Genomic DNA, 17133 nt, shown 5'->3' with positions numbered 1-17133 from the left:
CCATCTATTCAGTTTACAGTTTTTATTTAAATTTACAAAAACTTAAAACCAAGACAATACATACCATGTCATACCCTATAAAACTCTAATATGTGTTTCTTCAGCTTTGTTTGTGTTTAAAACATATATTTGCCGAATAAATGATCAGTATAGAGACTAAATTGCTTATATGGTGAAGTCTATAAATACCAGGTCCTTGAAAATTACTGAATTACTGTAATCGTATCATGAAATCAAAGGTGTACAAGATTACTCTAAAGCTTGGAAACAGAAGAGCACAGAAAGGGCTAAATAGAAATTTTTCATATCATATACTGTATAACAGAGTGAGATTAGTGGATTTATTCCAGACAGTAGTGTCCATCCATGCTGTTTTATTAGCTTAAATGCGAACCAGTGGCTGCCAGATGATGAAAGCTAAAAATTATATGATCAAGTGTGAATTTTCAGAGGTTACACCAGGTAGTGAACTAAGTAATCAGTCTCCAGAACTTTACACAGCGACACCAAATATTTGAACAGTAGACATCCCTCCATGGCCAATGCATATCAAATAATTCAGCACTCCAAGTGGCTTTATTTGGAGATAAAGTGTGTTGAGAGAGACTCAGAGTCTCTGAGTCTCAGACACAGAGACAGGCCCGAGCCTGAAGGATGAAGCAAGAGGGAGCTGTGGGAAAAGAGACAAGCTGACAGAGGTATAGCTTTTTTGCATGAGCACACTGGACATTGTATTAGATGGTCAGGAAGACCAAGGTACCAAGCTTGAGTGTCAGGGTTATCAAAGAGAGCCAGGAGGATGAATACTATTTTGTTTGATTGTTGGCAGAAACCCCTGCATGGGCAACTGATGTCTTTTGTTTAACTTTAATTTTTAATAAAAGTGAGCAGAAAAAGCCCTGAAAAAAATGCACCTCTGACGTGGAATAAACTCATTGTGAAGCACTACTTGTGTCATTGAACTAAGCAACCCCCAATGGGCTTTAGTGAGCATTGAGGCATCAACGTACAAAGCATATTCCCGTGGCTTTCAGTTAAACCCTCAAAAAGTCACCACCCAGGGAAAGTAAATTGAAAGTCACTCACTGCTCCCATAAAGAAAAGCAGGAAAATGTATCCATCCCTATAGATCAGTAATTAATCAAATCCAAAACAATCCTAAGAATTGTCTTTCCAAATTCTACTAGTGTATACCCAACTTAAGGCATTCTAGTTCAGCAGAACTTCAGGCTGAATATGCTCATCTGAATATACAAGAACACAAAGCAGTTAACAAATACATCATGTGCTACAGCACCAAATCAAAGCATTTGCTTCTTTACAATAAACAAATAATAGTGCAGCGCCTCCCTATTACTACAATACCCCTTGTGACAATGCTTAACTCAATATATCATAACACATGTGCAAAAAAATCCCATATAATGTAATGTGTTGATCTTCCAATTTTACATTGATTCACAATTCTATTCAACCAAACTGTTCATATTCACTTTTTGTGCTCCTTCACCATCACCCAAGATATGCTCTCACCTAGAGTTTTGTGACCTCACATTTTATAATGTGAATGTCCTTGAAGGACAGTTTACGAGGATAAAAAGGAACTGCACCCATAAAGAGGACTTTGAAGTACAGACGAATACTTGTAAATTGCTGAACATGTTTATACAGAAAGGATATGATAAAGAACAGTTAGAAAAAGATAGACAGGTAGTAAGAAATATGGATAGAGAAACATTATTAAGGGATAAAGGGAGTACAGATAAGAATTTGGGATTAGCAGTGGTATTAAATTACAGCACACAATACAAACAGGTAGAACGGATCATACGGAGACATTGGCAAATTCTCCAACAGGATAAGCACGTAAAAGAACATATTTCAATAAAACCTAGATTTATTTATAAGAAAGCACCAACACTACGTGATAAGTTGGTCCACAATGTAATAAATCCATCTAAAGATAGGAATTATACATTCTTTGAAGGTAAAGGCTTTTATGCCTTTGTGAATTGTTATAGTTGCATATGAACAACAAAAAATATAAAAAGCAAATCCTTTACTAATCTCTCTACAGGAAAAAAATATGTTATAAAAGGTTTTATATCGTGCCACACAAGAGGAGTGGTCTATGCGTTAACATGCCCATGTGGCTATTTTTACATGGGGGGAACAAATAGAGCATTAAAAGATCATATAAAAGAGCTTGTTTATAATATTAGCAGGGGGTACAAAAACATTATTTATCAAACCATTTTAGGATTAAACATAATAAGAATGATAAAGATTTCCAATTCTTGGGAATAGAAAACTATAAAAAAAAACACTGGAGGGGGAATAACATGATCAGAAAATTGAGTAAAAAAGAATCCTGGTGGATATATGAACTATGATCGCTTGTCCTCAAAGGTTTGAATGCAGAATTTGATTTGTTGTATTTTTTTAAATAATTTTTAGTTTTATAGTAAAGAGAAGGGTATATTATTGATATTATTCAATGGTTTTAATTTTTAATTTATGTAGTATAAGAAATAGGTGGTAAATGAGAATACTTTAGAGAATGGGAGAGGTTGCAAATAGTAATGAAGTTATCTGCATAATAATAGTGGGGGTGGAGTAAGTGAGCGCAATTATAATGGAGTGAAGTGATCTATGGCATAACGTCTCTTCTGGTTAGATTGGTTTTGGAACTTAGGCTCTAAAAAAATGGTTGTGGGTTTTAGAATATATAGGAGTGGAGCAGGTGACCAAATCATTCAAAATAGAAATGTGTGGCATAAATATCCCCCTGTGCTATAAGAGAGCACACTGATATGTGTTCAACAAAGCACAAGGAAGTTCAAGATCATAGTTTGACTTGTACCCACATTGCTGTCAGAAAACTACATGCAAAGAGGAAGTGAAACAAAAGGGTCAATAGCTATTTTATCCACTTGCCGACCCACGCAATACAAAAACTGAGATGGGGAGGCTCCTACAGGCACAGTGACGTAGCGGTAATTCGCTGCCTGTTCCTGGGTTTCGGGCACACATGTGCATCTCTGCCCACTTCTCCCCTGTGCTTTGACACAGCAAGAGTTTGCCAGCAGATCCTGGCTGTTGGAAGGCAACATGTTTTTATATCAGACATTTATGGATTCTCACAGCCTGGTTATCAAATTTTGCCTGTTGAATGTCATCTTGTACTGTAAGTATAATAAGAGTTTACGACAGGGTGTGTGTAACAAAGGCTGCATACCAAAATCCTTAGTGTCCCTGTTCGAAGTTCACAGTCAAACTTATGGTAGGTTTGAATGTTCAACCGTGAACCGAACAGGGGGGTGTTCAGCCTATCACTATTAATGCACACTTATTGGTATTTTGTTTTTACCAAAGACATGTAGCAGAATACATTTTGGCTTAAATTTATGCAGAAATGTAATCTTTCTAATTTTGTTTTTCTAGCAGAAAGTAAAACATATTGTTTTTTTCTTTCAAAACTTTTTTCGTTTATATAACAAAAAATAAAAACCTAGTGGTGATAAAATACCACCAAAAGAAAGCTCAATTTGTGTGGAAAAAAATTATATAAATTTTGTTTGGGTACAGCGTTGCATGAGCGCCCAATTGCCAGTTAAAATACCGCTATGCTGAATAGCAAAAAATGGCCTGGTCATGAAGTGGGTAAATTCTTTCACAGTTTAAGTGGTTATTTTATGAGTGCTAAGGACGAGATGTCACCAATTCTCCAACTTGAGAATGATATTGAATCCCTTTCTATAATGAGCATGGTGTTTAACCTCTTGGCGCTGGCCGAACGCAAATGTGCGGCCTCCCGGCATTTAGTCCTAGATGCCGAGCGGCCGCACATTTGCATGATTAAAAAAAGACATATGTGCTGAGAGTGCGCACCCTGCATGCTCCCAGTACACATGTCCGGTACTCACGGAAAGGTCCCGATCTCCTCTTTCGATCGGGACCTTTCCTGATCATGTGACCGCCGTGATGTCGTGTCACAGCGGTCACATGACTCTAAACCCCGCCCCGCCTCCCGGCTTCTGAAACCCTTAAAGGGCTGGGAGGCGTCAATGGGTTAAAATAATTATGAAGAATTGCAATAGGGTAGGAAATCAAGCAACGTTTGCAACAGAGATAGGTTTCCAAGCTGCATGTTTGATTTTTTTCCTGTGTGTTTTGCTTGTCAAATGTTTTTCTACAGTCTGCTACATACAAGTTAAAGATAATCATTTCAATAACACTCTCCTCCCAAAAAATTGTCAAAACATAAGAAAAGCTATTTACCCCCCTGATCTCCATAAGGATTGAACATGTAGGGGAACGTAAAAAGGAGCATTTGTTCCTAAACCAAATTTAGTTTTTATCACAATAAAACCTAAGAAAACAACATTAGCTTGTTCCATTTCTTAAAGCAAAAATTTGGGCTAAATGAATATTGACTAATTAGAAGAGTCATGTGTATTACTACTTGACTCATGGTCTCCTTTGTGTATTTCTTCCAGACCTGTGCAGTAGTCCATCATTAAACAACTTGCATCATGCCTCTATTCAGGAGTTTCCAGAAAGTCCCTGCAATAAAAACTGGTTACCCTTGTGTGGGGTCACTTGTCTTTTATTTACTCTACTCTTGTTTTCTGCAAGCAGCCTGAGAACCTACTAGGCCCCACCCACAGCTCTGCTCTCCGCATAGGCTATGTGTAGCCCAGTGATAATGTCATCAGTATGTTTAGAAGATAATATCTGGCTTTGTAAAGGAATTGGTTGCACAAACAGTGTTTTTTGATTATTTGTGACTACTAAGGAATACATTATAATTGAAGTTTATGTGTCTAGTATTAAGGGCCTATTCACAGTTAAAGTGCATGTGTATGCATAAATTGGCCTTATTTCCCAGAGATTGACAAATGCAGGGTTCATTTCAACATAGATTATCTCAATTCGAAATACACAGTGCAGAAAATCTATGCAGATGTCTTCAATTCTCATTTCTTAGTCATCAAAATATTTTTTCTTTACACATACTGTATAATGAATTTCCTTTAACTACATTCAAATAGTCAGATTATTCTATCTCAAAGTATTTATTGTTTTTTGTTGGCTTCATGTACTCTTGTGAAAGTTAGATCCAGTTTTTGTTTATTTTATGGTTTTACTTCTTGTAAATGTATTTTTTTATGTAGTCTTACCCTTGCCCCGAGCAGTAATACCAGTGTCAAAGCTTGTTTTCCATTTACTTAGGTGATAACTTTTGTTTGTCCTATAAATATTGAAGGTTATCTTTGTTGAATTTCATTCATTTCATCTAGATACCAGATTCATAGGTATGCCACTTTGATTTCATTTTTATGGGAATGTTAACTGATGGCTTACAAATTGTTTTAGTAGATAAGGAAACAAAAAAAAAAAAATCAAAAGGCACTTTTAATTTAATAATTTTAAGGAAATTAAAAAAATTTAACTAATTACCATCACATTTACTGTTAATACTTTAAACTATTCAATTTCTTATTTTGGGTCAAGTTTTGCACTTTCAAAACTATACCTAATTTTTAGCATTCATCTTGCATTTAACTATGAAAATATTAACACAGTATACTATTGTATGTAGTCACAGTTATAGAGAAAGCCCAGAAACAAGTATATGTAACAGCAAGGGTAGAAAAAGTATATCTATTTAAGTGACAAAGCAATTATAATATTTATATGTTCTGTAGAGGAAGAGTGAAAGTGGTTCTAAAGGCTTGTTTTTTTTCTTCTTTAAAATAATGAACACATCATATTTCCCTGCTCTGTGCAATGGTTATGCACACAGCAGCCCTGATCCCCCTCTTCTTGGGTCCCCCGCTAGAGCTTCTTGCCCCTCCACCTTGTCGAGTGCCCCCGGAGCAAGCTGCCTATTGGACATACATAGCGTGTCTCAGTTCCACCCCCCACACCCTCCTCACTGGCTATGATTGACAGCAGTAAAAACCAATGGCTCCCGCTGCTGTGTCTTAGATAGTGAGGAGAGAGAGTCCCAGGACAACCGCTGCTCGCGTGCACATCACTGGATCAGGATCATACTCAGGTATATATTAGGGGGGCTGTGAGGGGAGCTGCACAGTGAAGGTTTTTTACCTTCATGCATATAATGTATGAAGGTAAAACACCTTCCACCTTTAGAACCACTTTAAACCAGTCTTATTACCAAGAGTGAATAATAACTTAGTCTATGCATTAAAAACATAAAAATCTCCACGCTTAGGTATATACGCACAGTGTAGCTGCTATAACCAACAGAGCTTGTGATACTAAGCATAAAAAGCATATGTATGTGGATGTCTCAAGGCTGGCACAGTGGAAGGAGGCTGGCAGAGAAGAGCATCAAGCTGGGCATAGAGGCTGGTAGTGATGGAAATACATGACACAACTCTTTCTGCTAGGGAGCACTGAGCATTTTCTATCTTTTGTCTGACTGTCACCATGGCTGGTTGTCTGGAGCAGTGGTGATCTATTGAGGGTTGGTTTCATTAACCCTACCAGTTCTGTTTGATCATTTAAATAAAGATGGCCATGGTTATCAGGTAAGCAGCAGATTTTTCTTGCTTCTTCACACGTGGGGATTGGAATCCATTAGAGCACTGGATTTGCAGCATGGTGTGGTGGCTAGAAGATTTACATTCCTGCTGGATTTCTTTACTTTATATATGCACTTTGGACATTTTTTCTTCCTTTAGGATCTCAAGGACTTCTTACTGTGTATAAATAATTTTAAGACACTGTTTATTATTTTTCATAATTCTTATGCTGATTTGTTTTGAGTAAATGTAAACACGTGTGGCTTGTATATCATTTTATGTAATACTGATGTTATTTTATAGAGAGCTGCACTATTTTTTATAAATTAGTCTATGCATTGCACTATGTATCATGAAAAAAAGCTGTTATGTCCTAATAAAAGTCAGAGGCCAGATTTACCTATCCATTTCATAGGCTAGGTACCAGAGATATATTAGTTAAAATAAACCTCTTCCAAACAGACCTAATATGCTAAATGCTAAGGTGTACAAATGGATAAAAATGGAGAACAAGCAAGGATCACTATTAAGTTTATCACATTATTTATTGATAAACTTTTAAAGAGGTAGTAACCTCCAATGCCAAAAAACGGGTGCCCTAGAGGGTTAATGCCATAATGTGATAGTATGCACCGCATACTAGCACATTATGGTAGACTCACCTTGTAAACAGAGCCCTCCAGTGGTGCACTATAACCGCTGCAGGTGCTTCCATCTTTGCTTGCGCTTCCTTCCAGGCTTGTGCTGTCTTGCTGTTTGAATGGTTGCGCTGACATCACGGGAGTCACAATCTCAGCACAGCGCTCTCTGCATTGACAGCACACTCAATGTTCCCTGAATGCAGAGTGCACTGCACTTGCAATTGCACTGGTGACATTACTGACTGCTGCCACTGTGAATATCTTTTAAACTAAAGACTGGGGCAGCACAGGCTGGGATGGCACTGGCAATTATTTTTCTTGAATAAAGTGATTCTTTGATTAAGTATTGCACTTCCATTTTGCACCATCTGAACATCTCTCCTCTATGCCCTCACATATACTTACTGTATGCTGCTTTCAACATCCACCTCTAACTGAAATTGACACATTACTATCAATGTGCTTCATGGTAACCTATGCTGCTTTCAAAATCTGCATCTCTCTCTATATTAATTTGATATTTAGTTTGTTCTTTTATTGTCTCCCCTAAATAATGAGCTAATCCTAATCCTTACAACTCTGCCCTCCTGCTCTTCTTGTAATATGCCTCTATGTCAAAATCCAACCCCTGTCCTGCCCCAACCTAGTCAATTCTGTCTAAAACACTTCATTATTATCTTCCCTGGACACACTGCCCCCCCCCCCCTCACTACTCAAAGAATCTGCCCCAACTGCTACAACCTTGGCAAACAACACCAGAAGTCTCAACAAACAAAGCCACATGCATAAACATCTGTGGTGTATGACTAGGTCCCAGTAAGACTTCAACCAATATAAGCCTGCCCTCCAAAAATACAATTCTTGCCTCTACACTGAAAGTACAGACCTATTTTATCACTCTTATAACACCCTCTCATGCAGTTCCTGTCAATTCTAACACCCACTAGCTCACTCACTGCCCAAGAGGTTGTAAATCACTTTGAAAATAAGATTGTGATGAGACCTCCAATGTACAGATATCTCCCCCACCCAGGGGCGGACTGACAACTCATGGGGCCCCCGGGCAATAGGGGATCATGGGGCCCCTGTGTCCTTGCCCAAACTCAAAAAAGCCTATGAAAAAGGTACCAGGGACATCTCATGGGGCCCCCTACTGACCCTGGGCCCTCGGGCAGTGCCCGAGTTTCCAAATGGTCAGTCCGCCCCTGCCCCCACCTAACATTCCATGTTCACCTGCACACGTAATACGTCCCTCATTTACCCATGCTACTATAAAAGAAGCCACTAAACTATTTTCTAATGCCCCTAACCACCTGCTCTCTGGACCCCATTCCCTCCCAAATATTATAGTCACCCTCTTGCTCTATGCTGCACTCTATAATTCACATCTTCAATCTCTCCCTCTTTACTAGTGTCCTCCCCAACCCTAAAAACATGCACTGGCCACTCCAATACTTAAAAAGTCCTCACTGGACCCTACTATCTCTTTGATTCCGTTTACCACCAAACCCCTTGAATGTCTATTCTACAACCACTTGAGCTGCTATCTTATAGAGGTTAACCTTTCTGATCCCCTTCAGTCTGGATTTTGCCCACAACACTTTACAGAAACTGCTCTCCTAAGATTCACAAATGCCTAACTAATGGCTAAAACCAATGGTCATTATTCTGTACTCTTACTCTTGGATCTCTGTGATGCCTTTGATACAATTGACCACCCCCTCCTTCTTAAAAAAAACTTGATTCTCTTAGTCTTTGTGACTGTATTCTTTGTTGGTTCTCATCTTACCTATCCCATCACACCTTCAGTGTCACCTACAACTCTAATACATCTTCTCATATTCATTTCTCATTTGGAGTCCCCCTTGGGACTGTCCTTGGACCTCTCTTATTGTCAACACCGCCTGCAATACCATTTCTATGCTGATGACACCCAAATCTACTTGCATCTTTCTACCCCTCAGCTCACCCCTTAAGTCTCCTCACACACTAATAATTTACTAAGAGGCATATCAGTATGGATGTCACACCACATCCTCAAACTCAATCTATCTAAAATTGAGCTTATAATATTTTTTCCTCCACATGCCCCTCCCCCTTACTTCACTGTCAAGATTGATGGCACTACTATCAGTCCATCCTTGCATGCTTGGATGCTAGGTGTAATCCTGGACTCTGAACTCTCCTTTTGGCTCCACATCAACTCACTGTCCAAATCTTTTTGCCTCAACCTCCTCACCATCTCCAAAATATGCTCCTTATTAACCAGCGACACCACAAAAATTCACGCCATGTTTTTTTCTTGCCTTGACTACTGCAACTCCTCACTGGATTACCTTTACATAGGTTATCCTCCCTCAGTCAATCTTGAATGCCGCTACGAGACTCATCCACCTTACCAACCATGCAGGGTCTAAAATTCAAAATACTAACAACATTTTATAAAAGATTTGAAAAAAGTGCAGCGCAATATAAAGAGCCTCTATGTAAGATCCAAGCTCCTTCATATACATATAAAATAATGATATTTGTTGCAAATGGGTGTGAAACATTTGTTAAGTGAGGTTGGATTTCCAAACATGGTCTTAAGTATAGTTGCACAAACAGTTTTTCTTAGGTTCATTAACTAACAAAGCCATCCACAACTATGGTCCCAGCTACATCCCTAACCTTGTCACAAAATACCAACCAAACCATTCTTTTTATTCCTCACAAAACTTCCTGCTGTCTAGCTCCCTCTTCACCTCTTCCCATGCTTACATCTAGGGCTTCTCCAGAGCCTCTCCCATCCTTTGGAGATTCTTACCCCAATCTGTTTGACTACAGCCCTGGCCAAAAGTTTTGAGAATGACACAAATATTAATTTACCTGCAACAAAACATGTGCAGTCATCATTGCTTTGCACAAAAAGGGATTCACAGGCAAGGATATTGTTGCTGCTAAGATTGCAGCTAAATCAACCATTTATCAGATCATCAAGAACTTCAAGGAGAGAGGTTCAATTGTTGTGAAGAAGGCTTCATGGTGCCCAAGAAAGTCCAGCAAGCACCAGGACCATCTCCTAAAGTTAATTCAGCTGCGGGACTGGGGCACCACAAGTGCAGAGCTTGCTCAGGAATGGCAGCAGACATGTGTGAGTGCATCTGCATGTACAATGAGTCGAAGACTTGGAGGATGGCCTGGTGTCAAGAAGGGCAGCAAAAAAGTCATTTCTCTCCAGGAAAAACATCAGGGACAGACTAATATTCTGCAAAAGGTACAGGGATTGGACTGCTGAGGAATCCCCTTTCCAATTATTTATTTTGGGCACCTTGTCCGGAGAAGAAAACGTGAGCGCTACCATTGCTCCTGTGCCAGTAAAGCATCCCGAGTTCATTCATGTGTGGGGTTGCTTCTCAGCCAAAGGAGTGGGCTCACTCACAATTTTGCCTAAGAACTAAGCCCTGAATAAAGAATGCTACAAAAACATCCTCCCAGAGCAACTTCTCGCAACTATCCAAGAACAGTTTGCTGACGAACAATGCCTTTTTCAGCATGATGGAGCACCTTGCCATAAGGCAAAAGTGATAACTAAGTGGCTTGGGGAACAACAAATCAAACTCTTCAGACCTTCATCCCATTGAGAAATTGTGGTCAATCCTCAAGAGGCAGGTGAACAGTAAAACCCCACAAATTCTGACAAACTCCAAGCATTGATTATGCAAGAATGGGCTGCCATCAGTCAGGATGTGGCCCAGAAGTTGATTGACAGTGTCATGGAAATTTTGTATTGTTGGTCGAACTTTAAATGTGTCATGTATTCGTGTTATTCATATGTCTCTCGTGTGGCTTAATTAAAGCTCTGAAGGCTGCAATTGGGCCATGCGCATGTACAATGTATGTATTACAGTACTCGGCTTGGTAATGGATGAGATGGCAGATCTGCGCTTATAGACCGGCGTGTATACCACCACGGCATTCCATGCGAATGCTGCTGTCAGTAGACCGTGGGCCTGTATCCACATATCAGCAGCATGGTACCACGTGGGCTTCATAACGCAATGCGCAAGCGGTGTGAACTCCACGTGTAGGCTTATGCATATCTTACAACCCATTACCAACTTGAAACTGTATCTGGGATGGATGTGTTTTAATAAAGATCGTATCGGGCCCATCCAGGTACAGACTGATATTTTTAGGGAGTGCTTGTGCAGAGAATTTTACATACCAATAGAAGCTAGTAGGACAGGAAATATGACCTCAGATGGCTCATAGGGGGGAAGGGGAGGAAGTCTGCTGACCTCAGAAGACTCATGGGGGAGGACCAGTGATAGATAATAGCAAAGGCTATGCTCCAATTGGAATGTATATCCTCTGTATAGGTACTCCCCATTGTATTGTTCGGTGGGAGGGGATTGACTTTATTCATGTGGGGGGCATGTGTGTATTCTTAATAAAAACAGAGAGCTGAGCCTAAAGCCGGCCCTTATGTGAGTTGCAACCAGCCTTAGAGTGTCGTGTGATCATTCCAGGGTAACGGAGCTCCATCACCCACAAATTCAACAGAACCAAAGTATTTGGATGGGCAGGAATCGTGTAGTTTGGCTGCAGTCGTGGTAAGCGAGATTCGCACAGCTTTATGGGGGATTTCTGCGCATCCAACTGCGAGTACTCACGGTAAGGAGAAATTCGTTAAAGCGAATTTCCAAGACAGTTTGGCGAGCCTGGTGGATACTAACGCGTATTCTTGCGTAGCTAACCTAGAACGAGGGGGGAATGGCCATCATGAACTAGCAAAAAGTATGCCGGCACATTTCAGGTCTCTCTGCCATTAAGAGGATCGCTTTTTGCGTGTTCGTGTGGCTGATTTCGCTCTCTGTTAGCTAACAAGAAATACCGCTTAACAAGGACCTCGTTTTTTGTCCTAAACTCTTGATTTTGTGGGTGAAAGACGAGGGTTTGTCTCTGCGGAGAGCAGCAGAGGGGTGGGTTTTGGTTGGCTGGATTTGGTCAAGTTTAAAAATCTTCCAACCAAAAATTAAACGGGTATATGTTTTAGTGGGTAAAAGTTGTTGCATAGTGTTAGGTAAGTATTTGTGGGCTGTAGGTACTGTGGTGATTGCTTTACCCCCCTCCACGTGAGGTAATTATTACAGTGCTGAAAGGCTTAGGTTAATTGTTAACTGTTGTAAGATCTCTGTGTGTATGTGATCTGTACAATGTTTTGTGGTATTACTGCTCCCAGCAAGCATGCAGCAGGGGGTCCTTTCTGTTACATGTGCATGTTAGTGTGATATGTTGGTGTTTTATGTCCGTTCTGTGATTGTGCCCAAATTGTGTTGTATGTGTGCTTCATATTGTTGTGTAATTGTCCAGTGTATGTTCTGTCCAAACGTCTGTTTTATGTAAGAGGCAATTTTGAGGCTAGAGGCTGCCGTGTGCTTCCCTGTGGGGGGCCATTCTAGCGTTACCATGTGCTTCCCTGTGGGGGGTCATTCTAGTATCTGCCATGTGCTCCTCTGTGGGGGGTCATCTTCTTGACAAACCACATGGACTCCTTTTGTTTGGTGGCCATTTTGTTGACTACCAAATGTGCAGTAATCTCTATGCAATGTGCATGAAGTTTCCTATATGCATTTGACCCATATTGTGTTTTTAATCCAAATTTTTTACAGTTTCATTTGTTTGCTTTTAGCTTTAAATTTGCGTATTGCCAGCCAATTTAAAGTGTATTAAGCGAGTTTTCCCTTCACGTGTTCCACATTTAATGAGCGCGGTGTAGTCTGGGTTTTTGCACATAGATTTCTTGTATAGTGATTATGTTTTTCTTGTGTTTTTCCTGTTAAAAGTAGTTCCTTATTGTAAAGCGGGTTTGTTTTAAGCTGCTGTGTCGTGTGTTTCACGTCCAGCAGACTTTTTGTGTAAACGGTTCTAGGTGGTTGCAGTAAAGATTGCGTGTATAACGTGGATCGTTTAGCGGTGCTGATAGGAGTGATTTTTGCGTCAGCAACAAGGTTACTTTTGGCGCAGTTTTTCGGTTTACCTCTGTGTAATTGTTTTACTGTGAAACGTCCCGTGTTTTTCATAAGGATCCACTTTGTCCTTTTTAACAGTTTTTCAGGTTGAAAAGAGTTTTTTTTCTGTGTGTATTAGGAAAGTTTTTTTCTTTACACAAATTTCCTAAAGGTCAGTTAGCAGGTTTCTGCCCAACCAGTGACCCCTAAGTAACATCCAAGAACCCCTCTTTTTGTTTTGACTTGTGTTAGCTACTGTGTGCAGGGAGAGAAAAGCCACTTTCATCATTGTGCGGTGTGGCCTGCCAAACACAGTGGGTGATGAGAACCACATAAATTACGCTGTGCGAGTGGGCGGTCCAGGGAAATCCTGGTTACCACAAACACTTCGGGTGGTCAGGATCACACAAATTGCGCTGTGGGAGTGGGAGGTGTGCTCTCAGTCTGACCGCCACTTGATGCGCTTCGGGTGATCGATAAGTATCACATAAATTACGCTGTGCTGGGAAAGTGGTGGAATCAGGCCTCTCGGTAGGATCCCACCGAGTGCTCCAGGGGGTAAACAGGTACCCGGACGCGGGATATATACCAGTGACTAGTCACGATGGGCAGTAGTCAGTCCATGAAGAGAGAGGGGGAAGCAGCCCTCTTCAGGGTAAGGACAGCTGCACAACTGATGAAGGTGAGTTTGGGGGGGAAGTCTACAGAACCCCTCAAAAGGTGGAATAAATGGTCGAAGGGTACCAGATGGGAAATTCCCCGGGAAGGTACATTTGACGCATGGAGGTGGGAAAAATTCATCTCTGAATTTGGACCACGGATGCAGGCGTCAGAACTAGAGATCGCACAGCTATGGCTTCACAGGTCAATCCGATTAGGGAAGCAGGGCATACATAAACTGGTGTCTGTCCGGAAGAACCAGGTGATGTATACCTGGCCTCCAGAGGGAATAAAACAGGAGGATCCAGTGTCAGAGGTGGAAGAAGCTCTTTCAGGGCTGACTCTACTAAGGCAGGCAGGATCAGGGTCTGCTGGGGTTCCCCAACAACCAACAGTGGCTGAGATAAGTATAACTGCACCTGTCTCTTCTGTTAGTGACGTCACTCTTGACATACCTTCTGTGTCTTCTGTCTCTATGCCTCAGCCTCTGCCTCTACCTCTCCCTTCTCCCTGCTTCACCCCAGCTCCTTCTGTTTCCAACTATGAAGCCTACTCAACAACCGATTTGCAGACTATCTGTGAATCAAGGGGAATAGACACCCGGTTAAAAAACAGGGCGGATTGCATCAAAGCGCTACGAACCACTGATCAGACCCCTGCCCCCCAGCTATACCCTGATCTGAGGGACCTCAAACCTGAAGGTGCAGTAAGCGAGGTGGTTAATCTAAGCCCACCGATGATGCTGGGTCAGCCCTTGCACTCTTCCCGGACCGAGGCCTATCCAGTCAGGGTGCAGCAATTTGAAGGTCCTCCCAATGCACGGGGGGAACGGACTTTAGGGGAACGGGTAGTTTGGCATGTCCCCTTCACCCCGGCAGAGATCCGCACTATTCTGGCTGAGCTCCCGGACTATCGAGTCAATCCGAGAGGATTTGCTCGAATGTTTGGACAAAACCAGTTCAGCTATGGTATGAGCGGGTCAGATTGTGCACAGATCCTACGGGCAAAGGTGGGCATGGAAGTGGCCAGTACAGTGATTGCAGGGTGCTCTATAACCACGCATGAGGAGATGACTTCAGGGGGCAAAGAGTTCTGTACACAGCTAAAGGCAAAGCTTCCAGAAATGTATGGTGCTACCTCTACTACGGACATGATGAAGCTCACCCAGGGTCCTAATGAGGAAAGCGCCTGCTTCTGGCGCCGTCTCAAGCAGACGGCACTGGATGCGGATCTGGAAGTTGGACCTGATGCTCCAACTGAAGGGGTAAAGGTGACTGCGACGCACATTCTGTTGCGGGCCAAATTTTTGGAAGGCATCGATACTAAAATTCGGGAAAGGCTGGTTCTGGCCCGACCCGAATATAATGAGATGTCTATCCCTGCTATCCTTTCCACTCTTGCGGCAATAGAGAGGGAAATGGATAGAAGAAAACAAGACAAGGCCAAAGTTCTTATGTCCCAGACCCCACACGAAAAACCAAGGGATCTGGGTCACAGGAAGAATAGGCCCCCACCCAGGTGCTTCCAGTGCCACCAAACGGGGCACATGAGGAGGAGCTGTCCCCAATTACCTAAAGGTCGGTGGCAGTTCATTCCTGATGAGTCCTCCGCCCCTATGACCACCATGGTAAGTAACTCCTATGAATTCTCATAGGAAGTTGACAAATCGGTGTCGGCCCAGATCCATCTTTTTCTAGAGGAATTAAAATATCCCCTCCCTTGCCTCACCGACACCAGTGCAGCAAGAACGGTCCTGCGAAAACAGGACATCCAAGGCAAGGTACCCCTCTCAGGGGAAAACCCTCCTAACCCCTACTAACCTCACTATCAAACGATGCACTATTCTTAACCCAGCTTCTCTTCTTCCTGTGTCGGAAGATGAGAAGGGGGGGGAGGACAGCAATGACAGTGCTGAATTTTGCAACACGACTAACAATACTAACACCTCTTCTGCTAACATGTCTTCTTTGTCCACTACTAATCTCTCTTCCAAAGGACACGACTGCATCTCTTTGGTGGAACTGGAGTCAGCGGCGACACACCCCATATCACCCCGAGAGTAGCGGTAAGGTTGAACGTCTTCCAATACCCAAAAACCTTGGCCTGAGTGTCTCCCCATTGCCCCCTATTCCATCCGGAATGCCCCTCGGCAACCACATGGGCTGTCACCCTACGAGGTGTTGTTTGGGGGACCTCCCAAAACAGGGTTGTACTTTCCTCAACAGTTGTCGTCTTTGCATTCACAGCTTACAGGTTATGTGCAATCTCTGCAACGGGAGCTGCAGAAGATACACCATCGGGTTCGCGAATCGCTCCCCGATCCAAATACAATAACAGGTGTTCTTTCTATTGAGCCAGGTGATTGGGTCGTCCTAAAGAAACATCAAAGAACCGGACTCGAGCCACGGTTCACCGGACCATACCAAGTCCAGCTGACGACACCTACCTCACTCAAGCTCGAGGGACGAGACAACTGGGTGCACGCAAGCCACTGCAAGAAGCTTCTCAGCTACACCAGAGAATGAGGGGTGTCATTTTCCTTTTTCTTTTTGTTTGTATGTCATACATGTGTGTGAACGGAGGAAAAGACGGCAGATACCCCAACCTTTTATTTAAAATGCACCTGCGTTTAGCCAGAACCGCCAACAAAACCAACTGTTGGGTATGCTCTAAGCCCCCACCCAGTCATCACATGTCCGCAATGGCCGCTGTTCATGCCCTATATGACATCCGCGTCGGCATGAAAAAGCAAGGGACCCCTGGTCAGCCCCCACGTAGACATTTGTCGGTAGAACTTAATGACACATTTTTAGCAGGTAACATCAGTTTCAGCACCAATATTAGCTCTAGCTCCTGTAGGGCCCTCACCAGTCCATTATGGGTAACTGGGCAGCTAGGCAGCCCTCAGGTGTGCTTTAACATCAGCTTTGGCACAGGTAACAAGTTTGTTGGGATTACCACCTGTGAGGGAGGTATAACTGTCAATCTGACTAACCAGACTTCCTTTCTGAGTAACCACACTGACCGACCAGACCACGTGTGTTGGAAGGACGGATGTGATGTGCAGACTGAGGGAGCAATCCCCCAGTCTGTGCAACTGTTGCTCAGTACCAGAGGCCGAACGAGGAACTCCTCCTGTTCTGCTCTGACAGGTCCATACTATTTTCTGTGTGGTTCGGCAGCCTATAGAACATTTCCCCAGAACGCGAAAGGTTCGTGTGCCCTCATAAAGCTAGTCCCCGCATCCTATGTAGTGATGGACCATGAAGAGTTGATGGTCCACAA

The sequence above is a fragment of the Staurois parvus genome, unplaced genomic scaffold, assembly GCF_062004578.1.
Source record: "Staurois parvus isolate SC_StPar_1 unplaced genomic scaffold, SC_StPar_1.0 ptg000048l, whole genome shotgun sequence".
NCBI lineage: Eukaryota > Metazoa > Chordata > Amphibia > Anura > Ranidae > Staurois > Staurois parvus.
This window is presented reverse-complemented; position numbering follows the sequence as displayed.